Raw genomic sequence first — 14,277 nt, 5'->3', positions numbered from 1 at the left:
TTGCTGGACCTTACGAAGTTTATCGTGAAGAGCACTCAAAAGGGCGGTTTGTCGACACCGCTTGCAGCGCAATTTAAGCTGACAAGTATATTTGCAATCGTTTAATTGAGTACAAGGTTGGCCATCAAATTCGATTATAAGTAGGCATATCCACTAAAATTAAAGTACTTTTAAATTGATTCAGACCCTAACTTATTGGATGGGAATTGATGAAAAACATTTTGGCGTTTTAAATAATCTTAATCGGACGTTTTGTTTCAGAGATATGACCTTTCGAAATGTAACCACGGTTTTATATATAGGGCTAACTAGGAACATGTTAAAAAGTTAAAAGTCAAAAGGAATACTAACAGAAAGTGCAACTTTAAAGGTACTTTTTCTTAATGTATTTATTAACTATCTTATCAGTAACATTATATTGCTTGCTAACATGAAAATAAGATCATCCTGAAAATTTAATCCGATTTTGTTGACATATAACAAAACTATAGTACCTCAAAACTTCATATTGGTTTGTTTATTTGGAAACCTCAAAGCACTGATCATAGATGGCCGCCATGGAAAAATATCTCCATAGAGGGAGAATGAACAATAAATTTGCATTGACTAAATGAAAAATGCAGTGAGTCTTTGACATTTGTTTCAATCTTTTAAAGGTCAGCACTTGTTTTATCTTCAAAAATTATTATATTTCATCTCTTGGCTTGTAGTTTGGTAACTGTTAATCACTACCAATTTTTGAAAATTTGCTCCAACTCAAAGGTTATCTTTACTACATTGAGCAATTTTACTGTGTGCATAGGAAGCCATGATGGTCCTGGTTTTATCTCCCTATGAAATGGACATGAGTGAGTGAGAATTTTTGGGAAGTACATGATTTGAGATGGGCCATAGTAGGCTTAAACATTCATAAAATGTTCTTAACATCCTCACATTTTTGTCTTCATAAATAGTTAAATTTTATGAGTATGTAAGTTTGCTTGTCTGATTCACTCCAAATTCGGAGATAATTGCGTTTGAACACCTGATGCACGGAATGGTATCACTTCAACCTGTTGTAGTTCTCATCTCATTAAATTTTTCATTAAAAAAAGTTGATCTCTTCATTCAGGAAGGTCCTCTCTATTTACTGACCAAACAGGAAAAAAGTTTGATGAGATGTTTTCTAATTGGAATCAGGAGATTTCTTGAAACACCTGATATAGGCCTACATTTGGATCAAAACAATATGTATACGCCATTTTAACATACCTGGGATTTCTTATATCTGATCAGTTTCTCCATGAAACCAATACGTGTATGAGTGCACACACACAGTAAATGATGAAAATCGTTCTAGTGGAGCACTGTATGTGCGAGTGGAGCATCCTACTACTAAGTACGGAAGGGTAGAGTGCAACAAATGTTTCCTAAAATAAAAACCAAATTAGCCCCTATCTTTTTGATAACAAGAGTGTTGTCAACCTGTCACCAAAAATAGCCCCCTATCACTGATAACCAAGAGGTGTTGTCAACCTGTCCCAAAATAGCCCCTATCACTGATAACAAGAGTGTTGTCAACCTGTCCCAAAATAGCTTCTATCCACTGATAACAAAGAGTGTTGTCAACCTGTCCTCCCACAGTCTTAACGAACATGAAGTCTGTTCTATCCCGTGAACTAAATTTTGTCCCTTCAAATTACCTCTCTGAATGATATTGAGCTTCAGAACAGACTTGGATAAATTTGCCCGTCGACTGAAATCTTAAGGAATTCACTTTCCACACAGAGACGATGAGGAGAACACTAACACCACTCCCTATATGACCAATGAAAGTCGGCTTAATCATCCCCTCTTGAAACGGAAAGTATTTTCACCCAATACTGGTCAAGATCAGCTTTTTCTTGATGCTTATATCACTGAAGTGAAAACTGACATTATCCAAGGATAAAGCCTAAAACATATCCGGAACATCTCACGTGATGAGAATACAGGGCTCATGCAATCCTCAAAATAATCGAATATTGTTATCAAAAGGAGGCTAATAGGTTCTGCTGTAGTCATCAAGACAGGAAAGTTATGTTCATGAGTGTTTGAGACAACTCAAGCTTAACTCTGATCACTACCAAAAGCTTGATCATGAGTCCCACCACTAAATTTAGTAAGCGATGTGCAATGTAAAGGTCTTATACAAAGCCTTGGAAGTGGACCCTAATAGATCCGCGATCCACAAGGTTATCTCACTCCTGAAACGTCCCCAAACCGAGTGGAATTTTACACACTGCCTAAGATTCACAAACATTTTGACACTATACCCACCCTGGCCGTCCTATAGTTAATTACCAATAGCAGCATCTGAGAAGAGGTTCTCTTTTCATTGACACCCCATCTCAAACCACATGTACCATCATTGCCATCTGTATGTTCAGGATGACATGGACTTCCTACACCAAAGATACAGGCTGGCTAATACACAAAGGGCCCTTACGCTAACACCATGCATTTACTTTTCTTATGGATGTTTCAGCCCTCTACACCTAATATCCCCGGCTTTAAAGAGGGTATAGATGCATATCATTCTTTTCTTGAACCCGCATATTCTTAAGTTAACAGTGCTTTTGTGACCCCTCATAGATCATTGTTCTGTACTTGCAATAATTTCACATTTGACAGCACAATTACAAAGCAGATATTTGGGATGAGTATGGGTACGAAAATGGCGCCCTCTATAGCTTGCCTTTTCGCTGGAGCCGTCCTAGAAGAACATCTCACTCTCCTCTATCATCAGGGAAACCCTCTCTATGTGGATGGTGTATATCGATGATATTTTCTTTCTGTGGACACATGGTCCGGATGAACTTTAGCACTTTAGTAACCTTATTGCAATTCTTTCCATCCAACAATTAAAGGTTTACCTCCTGAATCCTCTATCAAAATACCCTGCCCTTCTTGGATGCTGACTGGTATCCTATCAGAGATGGAAATACTCTCCATACGGACCTGTACTCTAAACCCACTGAGCTCACACCAGTTTCTTCACTGGACTTCCCTATACACATCCAAAGCATACAAAGTCAGAGTCTTCCCGTACAACTTGGCTTTCCGGTTGAATCGCATCATGCTCCTCTCCGAGGCGCTTCAGAAGAGACAAAGATGAACTTAGAGAAACTTTTCTTAAGGCCAAGACAGAGGTTATCCTGGCTCTGGTATCAACTGAATAAATCAGCATAGCTCTAGAGATTCCTAGATCTGACGCTCTACCTGGTGCCTCATGACATGGTCTGATAATCCAAGACGCATTCCTACTGGTCATCACTTACAAAATCCATCGCTTCCTAAACTTTCTCAGATACTTCACAAACCTTGCGTATCTTGCATTTCTTCGGATAGATGTAGTGTAAAAATTTATTCCCAACCTACCATGGTCGCTTATCATGGAAGTACTAACATCAAGGACATGATTGTACAGTTTCATCCCTGCCTCCAGACCAACACCTCCTAGGAGAAGCTCCTATTGCATCATGGATCTTATGCAAGTCATGTGAACACTTGAAGCATCCACCCAAACCCTGTCAATAGCTATACTAAGGGAAGGATCGTCTTTCACCTAGTTCTTCCACAGGTGAAAACCATGACATCACAAACACATCAGTTATCCAGAGTGAGAATGTGATCTATCCACCATCACTTGTGCTAATTACCAAATTCAGTATCAACAGGAGGAGACTGGTCGTAGCCTGTAAACCAGACTGGGTGAGCATTGCGCCGATGCTTTCATATATGAAATACACCAAGTAACAAACATTTCAACCTCCCAGGACATTCTGCTTTAGTCACACTTATCTGTCATGGGTATTGACAAACCCCCAAAGACTGACACGTTCATGCAGAAAGAAACTTGAAAGACTGGATCTCTCTAAACTTAAGACAACCCAACCACTTGGCTTAAATGTTAAAGATAAACGTGCCAGTGTATCACTTTTACACAGCCTATGGATCTTACTTTTAACACATATTTGACATACATATGCATATTATGACCCCATGTTTGATGGGTCCAACTCACATGTGGCTTTCTCACACCTGTAGGCCTCCTCCTTGCTTGCTTGTATAGACCTTTTATCACTACCTATTTTGGCATATTTCATTGTCAATTTGTTGCAAGTATTTCACTGTTCTTTGGTTTTAATTGATTTCGTTGACTTTTCCACTTTCATCTAAAAGTCTTTACATGCACTGAAAATTAGTTTTATCAGTGCACGGTCCATATGAGAGCTCATATAAATTTACTTTATGTATTTTTCCTACTTTAAAACCTACTTGCCCACTGCTGCATGCATACTGCCATTTTATTATATGGGCAGCCTTCCTCAACTTGTGTTTTGATTCAGCAATTATTGGCTTTTTACTTTTCTTAACACATGTATTATACCCAGGCCTATAATATTTATTTACTACCATACATATCTTTTCCTAATTACTTTTTCATTACTACTGGATCTACATGTATTTAGCCATGCATGATGTGTCAGGTGTCACATTTGCCATTCTCACTGGTACCTCCTTGCTTGCCTATGTTTTGCATCTTTTAGTAGACCTTGTATCACACTACCTATTTTAGCATATTTCATGCTAATTTGTAACAGTATTTTACTGTGCTTTGGTTTTTGTGAGATTTTGCGGCTTTACCACTTCTGCAGGCCTATCCACATGAACTGCAGTTCGGCATAATTTTTAACATACATGAACCATTTTGTATTATTACTTCTGTTTTCTACCCCCCTCTTTCTGTATACGCATACTACACTCCTAATATTTGAGACTTTCCTCAACTTGTGTGTTTTATTCAGCAATTTTTGTATGTATTTTTCTCTCTTTTTTAACATATATGTATTTAAAATAATTGTTTTTGTAATATACGCATGACTCTCTCTTTTTTAATTTGAGAGTGACATTGGCCCACTTATCTCCCTCTATTCATTCTCTTCCTCTTCTATTGACCACGACCCCTCTTGACATCTACTTCCCTATCCAATTAGGGACAATACCCTAATGTGTCCTGTGGTCGTATACTGTTACCTATAATGCTTTCCAGTTTCTCACTGTAGTAAACTGTGCTTCATTAAAGTAAGACATGCTTATTTTGCTCTGAGCTTATCTTGTTTGCTACTGCAGGTTCCTATTTGAACTTGCCTTTGATTTTTGACTTGAATTTGTTTTTAAATTACAGCATGTAGTTTTTCGTTGTTTGCTTTTATATTGTTGTCTGTCCTGAAGAAAGACAGTTGTATCTGCTGCTCGAAACGTCAATTGTTTTTGTCTGTGTTGATGTTTTGACTACTATGTACACAGAGATTTTCATCCGCTTCAGTCATACTGTTTTCCTGTGTACTTTTGTGGGCTCTGGAATTAGCAATTTTTTGGCCATCGAGACTTTGCTTGTTTATTGCCCTACTCTGGATGTTTAGTTTTAGCGTGTCTGTTTATATGCACAGTGATTTTCATCACTTGTTCTGAGTGCAGTTTGTATTACCATTGATCCTTGTTGTTTTTGCAGGTTTTAGCACTTTTGTGAGACACTTTGAACTGTTAATTTTTTGGCTATCGAACTTTTACCACTTCCTATACCTGCATTCTGCTGATTTGCCCCCCCACCATATTGTCTAGTCTGTATTTTACTTGTTTCCCCATCAAGTTGAATTGTGCCTTGCTCGTTTTTCCTTTCTGTTGTTTTATGTTTAAAATTTATCCTCTTGTATCATTTATGAGTCCTTGATGTGTTTTTGTGGTAATCCTCGTCCGTTGGATTCACCATTACCCACTTTTTTTTTTTTAAAAACCAAATGTTTTATTTTTGCTCTTATAGAAATTATTACAAAGGAATATATACCTTTTAGCTTATGGTAGATATGTTGATGTTTTGTTCAGAGTTTCCACATTGGCGATATTTCATTAATGTCTCGTATAAGGACGTCATGTGCAGAATATTTGTAATTATTTTGGTGTTAACTTGATCTATGCATCCAATTGTAAGAGTTAGAAGAAAGAAATTAAATATAGGTAGAAAGATGTTTTTTTTAAATCGTTTCAAAAATTAGTCCCATTCTTCTTAACAGGCATTTGTTGGTTACCCAAAGAAAAATAAACCAGAGAAGCAGCCATACGTAACCTAATGTGAGTGAAATGCAAATGAATCAAAATAACCTCAATCTGTAAGCATCAACTAAAAGTGAATTATATATATGAACCACGATGATAGACCTGGAAGTCTATTATCACTCTTGAAAACATGCGTGCAATGAGCATACATGTATGAAATTAATATCCAATATCCAAATATTTCATAAAATCATGTTCTTTTTGTTGTTTTATTGTTTTATTTCAGAGGTAATCTTGTGCAAAACGATGTTGATCAATGGATTGCTTTGCATCACATGTCCAGTAAGAAATCATCACTACGTTAAATTACGACACCTTTATCGTATTGGATCAGGTTTTGTTACCAAAACAAATTAGTGTAGCACTTCTGACTGCTATGTGTGCCCAGAAGTCAATTAATGTCAAATCATTAAATAAAAAGTATTGGCTGGAAATGTGTTATAGCTAATGATTAAACGTGGCATTTTAAACAAAAGAGATAGATTTGGATCAAGCCAAAGGGCGCACTTTTTTCCCAAATAGTTAATCTTCCTTCGAATTACTGGAGTTTGGTTTATGAAGAAAGAATTTTACGCCTGTCAATGAAAGAAGTGGAACAGAGTGGATGGTTACTGTTCCCCAGATGAGAACAAAAGGGAGTAAATGGGTGAAGTTATGGGAAATTGTCATCTGTCTATTACCCATAGTTATGTAATATTTTTGACCCAAAATGGATCATGTCAAATGTAAAGTCTGGGAAATGAAGCTTTTGTCCCAAGTTTGATAAAAAATTGGACCATCCATTGATTGATCTAGCTATGAGTTTTTTGTTGTTGTTTTGTTTTTTAAATATTGGGCAAGACGTAGTGCGAAGAACAATTCATGAACGAACTCATTTTTTATTCCATTCATTCTTCTTGTAATTGAACAATTCCTGAAAAGAACTCATTTTTTATTCCATTCTTGCTGGAATATCTGGCGTGTTCATGGATACGATAAAGAAAATATCACACGGGTCATGGGAATGATCTCCCACAGATACTTAAAGGGCATATTGCTCCGGACAACATCATATCACTGAAAGCTAATATTATGAGACAACAGAAATGACTCCTTTTTGATGTTCATTTCTCATTTTCAGTCCTTATATATATCCTTTAGATCATCAGTAATATCAATATTTGGCATTCGAGTGGCGGCAAGCCCGACAAATTGCGGCCATCTTGGATTTTTTGATATGATGTTATTGATATATGACCCACAGTAAAATGGCCCAAAAGAACGGTTAGATCAAATTTTGTGCTTTAATATTATATCGATTCGATGGCGGCCATCTTGAAAAATGGTGGCCATCTTGATCTAATTGCCAGCTAACGTTTTTTTGTGTATTTAAAGTGATCCAACAGAAGCATACTGTGCCAATTTTTGGTGCTTGTATACCAAATGCACAATTATCGTAATAATCTGCCCAGCTAACATAGAGATGTGAGTAAGGTTCAGAGGAGGGTGTGTTTATTTGGGAGGTGGGGGTGTAGGGTGTGTGTACGCATACATGAATGAACTTGGTGCATGGATCTATTCTTTTTACATGGCATTTTATGGATACGAATAAAGAGAAAAAATCTCTTTGAGGTCATGGGAATAATCTCTCCTTAGATGCTTATAAACCGGGTATCCGGTGGTTTACCATTTATATCAATTGTGGCCTTCACCTGCACCATATTTGGGTAATTTTTTCTCACAGAACGAAAAAAAGGGGGATTTAAATATATCAGTTATTTCTCTCATTGTTCAACAGAGCTGCTCATTTTATTTGAGGTCCAAAAGAGTATTGGTTGATGCTTGCGAGATATGTTTGTAATTGGAAGACAAAAAATACTTTGACTATTTATAGCTTTCGACTTCTTACCGATTAAAATTGTGATATATGACCAGCGATATCCGGTAGGTTTACCATTTTATATCAATTGTTGCCTTCACTTGCACCCATATTTGGGTAATCTTTTTCTCACAGAACGAAAAAAGTGGATACGTACGTTCTCCTTTATGTGTCATTGTTTTCTGTTATGTGAACATTTGGATTCGTCTCCGGAACAGAGGGGCAGTCATGAGCGACAGGGGAAGTGGCCGGCGGAGCTCAATTCAGGCGCATCAAGAAAAAATTGATTTGCGTGAAATGTTTAACAGATTTTGAAGCTTTCAGATTTTTATGTAAAGAATTCCAAAGAATGGGACCTCTTGTACGTGTGGCATGATCCAGAAAAAAAGACTGTCTTATTTTGGTTAGATTTAGGTCATTTACAAAATCGTGTCTTGTACTTATGTATGTCAGAACGTTTGGTAAAATAATTATCAAATGAACAGGGCAGCTCATTTTGTAACTTGCCTGTACATGAATGTACCTAAGTCCAGTGTGTACATATCTTCAACTTTTATATGTTATAATTAGCAACCAATGGCACTGTGTGGTCTCTATAGTGACCACTTTTTACACCGTTCTTATAGCCCATTTTTGAATTTTTACAATCTTATTTAAGTAAGTTTTGCATGTATTTCCCCATAAAAGTACCCCATAATTCAAATAAGGCAATATTAACGTACAATAAAGTGTGAATAAAATACGATTTTGAACAAAATGTTTCAATTAATTCATGACACCGACATTTCTTGAAATTGTTCTGAGATACACAATCTATGTGACATTTCCAAGTGAGACATTCGTCTATTAGTACACCAAGGAATTTAGTTTGATGCACTCTTTCTAAAGTCGTGATGATCTAGTGTGATTTGCAGGTCTTGATTCATCGATGTCATTTTTGGAATTAACACCAAGTATCATGTAATTTGTTTTGTTAGCGTTAATTAACAATTGATTATAGCTAAAACCAACTGAGTACTTCCTTTAATTCTTCATTAACTGAGTTTGTCTGGCGTTCTACGTTTTTTATGGGAGTATAAAATGGTGGTATCGTCTGCAAAATGGACGATTTCGAGTACTTTAAATGCATTGGTTATATCATTGACAGTATAAATAGAAGTGGACCCAGGATCGATCCTTGTGGAACGCCAAATATAATATCGTGTGGTTCTGAGCGTAAGAATTATAATAAACATATTGTTTTATATTTGCTTAGATCATTTCTGAACCATTTCTAACACAATACCACGAAAAGCCATAGTGTTCTAATTTATGTAAGAGTATGTTATGATCGATTGTATCAAATGCTTTTGATAAGTCCAACATTATTCCAATGGTCGTTTCATTTATTTCAACTGCTGCAGTAACTTTGTCTACCATTTGCTCTAAAGCCATAAAAGTCCAGATAATTTTGGACCAAAAGCCAAATTGTTTTAGGGGTTGAGGATTCGCTTATTGTCAATGTAATCCTTACATCTGTTAAAAACCAACTTTTTAAAAATTTTTGAAAAACACGGTAGGAGGAGAAACTGGACGATAGATTGAGAATGCCTCAGCATCATCTTTTTTTGTATAATGGTATGACGTTTGCTATTTTTAATTTATCAGGAACAATCCCAGCAGATATGAGACAAATTTAATATCATATTAAGAGATTTAGCAATTTCATTACACACACTTTTTAATGATTAGATTGCCAATATTGTCATAGCCTCCACCTTTGTTTATGTCAGATTTATCAATTATTTTTTACAATATCGGATTCAACAATATGCTTCATATACATACTACTGGTCTTTGTTCTCATTGAGATAAGCGAAATATTTCGCTTTCCTGTGTTTTGGATACTTGATGCAAGCTTAGGGCCTACGTTTACGAAAAAAGTCATTGAACTGATTTGATATTTCTTTAGGATTGGTAATAGAACTGCCATCTTCAGCTTTAAATTTGCTCTGTGCAGATTGTTTCTTTCCTCCTCCGATAATATTATTATTTGTTTTCAATTTTTTGAATATTTGAAATTTTTTGTCGTTTAGAGATTGAATGTATTGTTTATATAACATATTCTTTTTATTAATACTATTTAACAATCCCTTCGTAATCCATGGCGATATTGGTTCTTTTCTTCTATTACCAGTACATTTCTTTAACGAATACATTCATCGTAAAGCGTATTTTTAAAGGTGTCAATTAATTTATTATAGTCAGATTTGCATCAATATTATCATTTCACCCATTTAACGTCAGATAGTCTTGTTTGAAATTGAGCAATATTCTTACTATTTTGATTTCTTTTTTGTAAATTAAGTCTTTCCCTTTACACGTTCGATTTTCTCACTTCGAGGTTAATCCATAAAGTAGTTGGAAAGTGGTCGCTTATGTCAGTAACCATAATTGTTGATTTGATAATATTGTCATTATTCGAAAGGATATTATCAATAATTGTAGCAGTTGACTCTGTGATTCTAGTTGGTTTATAAGTCGGCATTAATAAATAGGAGTAAAGAAGTTCAAGGTAATCATGGGTAGATCTGTCGGTGTCTACTTTAAGCAAATCGATGTTGAAATCGCTCATAATATAAATATCTTTTTTTTTATCCGAAGTTCACTTCCTAAAATAGGGTCAATGTCTGTAATGAAATCATTGATTGAAGTGTGTGCTCTGTATAATACTCCGACTATAACATTCTGTTTAGATTTAGATTCAATTTCATTAAAACAAGATTCCAAATTTGAATTAGCATGACAAAGATCTTTCTGAGTTTCTACCTTACTTTATCAGAAACATACGTACAGACGCCACCTTTGTACCGACCAGTCCTGTTCATATACTCCAAATTATATCCAGGAATATTAAAATGTCGTGGTTTATCGTTCAAATGAGTCTCGAGATACCAATTACACTGAAATTATGGTTTAATGAATTTAAACATTTTTTTGAGTTTTCAAAATTGGCATTTAGTATATTCCCGTGCAGTGACAATTAAAAATAGGTGCTTAAAATATGCAGTTGAGATGCTTAGTAGGGCCTTTGCTACGGTCACTTTCAGGCAGTGGCGTGGCTAAGGGAGCAGTTGAGGGCACCTGGCGCGCCGTCCTAAGGGGTGCCTTGAATTAGCCAATTCAGTATGCTCCTATTGATTCTGCCCCGCCCCCTCCAAGCAGTAAGAGTCAAAATTGTGCGTGTTTTTTTTCGAGGGAGCGGTCACATATGGTTTGGGGTTTATGCTATAGCAGTTCTCTGAATATAACCAGGGTCTATAATATAGCGCAGTTTTTGGTTTGCCACAGTCTATAGTAGGGCTATTATCAGCATACGTTAGGCCTCATTTTGCTTTTAGAATTCCTCAAATCAAGAGTTTGTCAAAGGATAATAATATAATATAGTGGCAAGACTCGTAAATGGTGGCTGGGAATTAAGTATATTTTGCTTTATATTTATCAGTAATTAATTCCAGTTCAGAGCAATATCTCACAACACAGGTAACTAAGAAATCAAATAAAATTTTACTATTGTTACTCAACAGATCATAGCTTTTGAAAAGTAAATTACAAGGACCAAGTACGGCACAGCTTATCCTGATAAGAAAACGGCGGCACAAAACATTAACCAGTATCGGATTTGTACTGGCGTTATTCCGTCAGCCGTGTCCGGTATTGCCAGAAGTAGACCGGTTTAAGCCATTACTGGGCCAATATTACAATGTTTGCTGGGTACCGGGGGTACAGTTCCTGGTCATGAAAAAATACCCTTTTAACTTGAGATCTTTGACCACGCATGATACCCTGGTCAATGATGAGTGGTCCCCCTGGGTTTCGAATGTTGTTTTGCCAAGGTTGTTTAATTGCTCCGATCCAGGGTCTGCCCCAGTCTATAGTGGAGCGGCTGTGTGTGGCAATGGCGTAACTAGGGGGGGCGCAACATGCCCCGGGCGCCACCCTTAGGGGGTGCCAAATTACCAATTCAGCATCAATTCTGCATCCCTCCAGGTGATGAAAGTCAAAATTTTTGCGCGCTTCGCGTGCATTTCAGCACAAAATCAATTGAAAGAACATTTTTAAGACCGATATTCAACTTCTAGTAGGCCTAAACCAAAATAGTGTATAGGCCTTATTTGTCCCAAATTGTGTGCGCTCTGCGCGCAATTGTTTCATCAACGAGGGGTGTATCCTTAGCTCCTAGTTACGCCACTGCCGCGTCTATTAAAGATATTCTATGGTGGGGGGTCAGGGGCACGCAATTTTGTTTCTTCTCCGGGTGCTACCAAACCTATTACGCCACTGTATGCGAGTATTCGAGGGATGTAGTCTACACTGGGTTTCCAGAAAAGAACGGCACTCCTAAAGCTCCAGATTGACGCGAGAGCGCCCTGTTAATGAGGGGATATACGCCGTCGAGCTTTGTGTTCACTTTATAAGGGCGCCGATATGTGCCGACCAATGCTTTCACGCACAATCGGCAGAGCTGCCAACTCTCCCTCTTTTCGCAGGAGACTCCCTACTTTAAACCTTCAGAACCCTTAATTTTGGTCATCTCCCCTGAAAAGAAATGGTTTCATCCATTAAAGGCCCTTTCAGTGATTTCACAGGAACATTAAAAAATGGAAATTTGTCAGAGTTGCTTAGAAATAAAGAATAAGTCTACAGAATTTCATTAAACCACTTTTCCCCTGAATACATCGACAAATTAGTCAAAAACAGAAGTTTTAGAAAGGTTTTCTACTTCCTCAGATCGACTCGAGAAAATCGAGATTTTCGTACAGTGCGCTACCAATCGACTGGAAAAACTTCCTAGTCCAGTGTTTCTAACACGGGGGAAGTAGAGTCTAAATTGATTTAAAACAGACGCTTAATTTTGTAGTAGAAAACAAAATAAGCAATTAAAGATCACCGAGGCAAACTAACGGTCAATTCAAATATGAAAAACAGTTAAAATTGTGTATTTTGTTTAAAATAGTAGCTACTGATGTAATAAGTAATAGAAACAATACGCAACGCGTGTTACGGTGAGAGTGAGCTGACTTTCGATCTCGAGTCGGACTTTTGTACTGTCAGTATCAAAAGTCCAGAATCATGCTAAATGCTTTATTTTGTCTAAAATACACGGCTTTCGACTGAACCATTAGGGCAGGATATGTTAGCAATATCTATGCCAATTACAAAGGTACCAAAAATCTGAATTTTATTATGATTTTGTACGATCGTCCCGGATGAGCAAATCACTGAATGGGCCTTTAAGATGTACATTTGACAAATCTCCTGATTGCAACAGGAAATCTCCCTTTTTCAGGACTCAAATGTTGGCAGCTCTGAATCGGCCAAGACAGATTATTGGTCTGTTAACTATGGGCGCCATTGTCAGATGATTGATTCAGCCAATCAGAACCTCACTTCCGTATTTATGCTCTGCACGCTCTCAAATGTAAACAAGTGCCGGCTTCTACTTGAAAAAGCAAAAACTTTAGGATTGTCTTGTAACTCCCAGAGTAAACTTCACATTAAACTCCATAAACTTGACTCAGTGAATACAGGGTGGTGCCTATAGACAAGAACAGGATTTTCAATATTCGTCACAGTAAATGGCGGCTTCCAGGTAGTTTTTGTTCCAGGGGTGTATTTTAGTGATTTTATCATCGGACAAAGGGATTAAAGAAGCCACTTTTCGCTGGAAACAAGACGTTAAGAGAAAGTCGTGGATTCCCAAGGGAGACCTCTTCAAAGGATTGTTCATTTAGAGCGGAATAGTGCTCTAGAAAGAGTTTGATCAGCAAGCAAATTTTGACACTGATTGAAGACTGAGTTCCGCAGTCTAGATGTTATGATGTCATGGATGTTGGGACGTACTGATATGCATGTATGACTGATTATTTGTTTGAATTTTTAACTTTAAGGGGTTGGTTAGACCGAATAATCAGTACCAATACAAAATTTACTTGCTGACATTAATCTAATATAGGGACTGAATGGGTTACAACGGTAAAGCTTATGGCAATAGTTATGTCACTTTTGAGTTGCACTTGTACTCACTTGGATATATAACACAATCCAAATTGTTGCTTGTATAACAGAAAGTTTAGGTGTACAATCGATGTCAAAAACCATTCTGATTCCAACAAAACGCTATTTTCAAGTTGCGTTTTGAGTACAGTTCTCTCGCCACATACTCATATTTATTGGTCTATTACTATGCTAATGCCGACTGGGATACATCTCCTCACCATAGCTAGTTTGCTACGCCTCTC

The 14,277-nt window shown here is 36.9% G+C and overlaps 1 protein-coding gene across 8 annotated transcripts in view; it reads left to right on the top strand.

Annotated features, from left to right (window-relative positions):
• The window catches only part of LOC140162918 (uncharacterized), a 286,934-nt gene that overhangs the window by 186,173 nt on the left and 86,484 nt on the right, over positions 1-14,277 (top strand). For 6 of the 8 annotated variants that reach the window (XR_011860376.1, XR_011860378.1, XR_011860380.1 and 3 more), the window contains exon 1: positions 13,649-13,781. The exons of the other annotated variants lie outside the window; for them this stretch is intronic. The gene's annotated coding sequence lies outside the window, so the exon portion shown is untranslated. Of the gene's footprint in view, positions 1-13,648; positions 13,782-14,277 lie in introns of those variants that run through there. 8 annotated transcript variants of the gene reach the window in all.

The sequence above is a fragment of the Amphiura filiformis genome, chromosome 10 (assembly GCF_039555335.1).
Source record: "Amphiura filiformis chromosome 10, Afil_fr2py, whole genome shotgun sequence".
Lineage (NCBI taxonomy): Eukaryota > Metazoa > Echinodermata > Ophiuroidea > Amphilepidida > Amphiuridae > Amphiura > Amphiura filiformis.
This window is presented reverse-complemented; position numbering and strand designations above follow the sequence as displayed.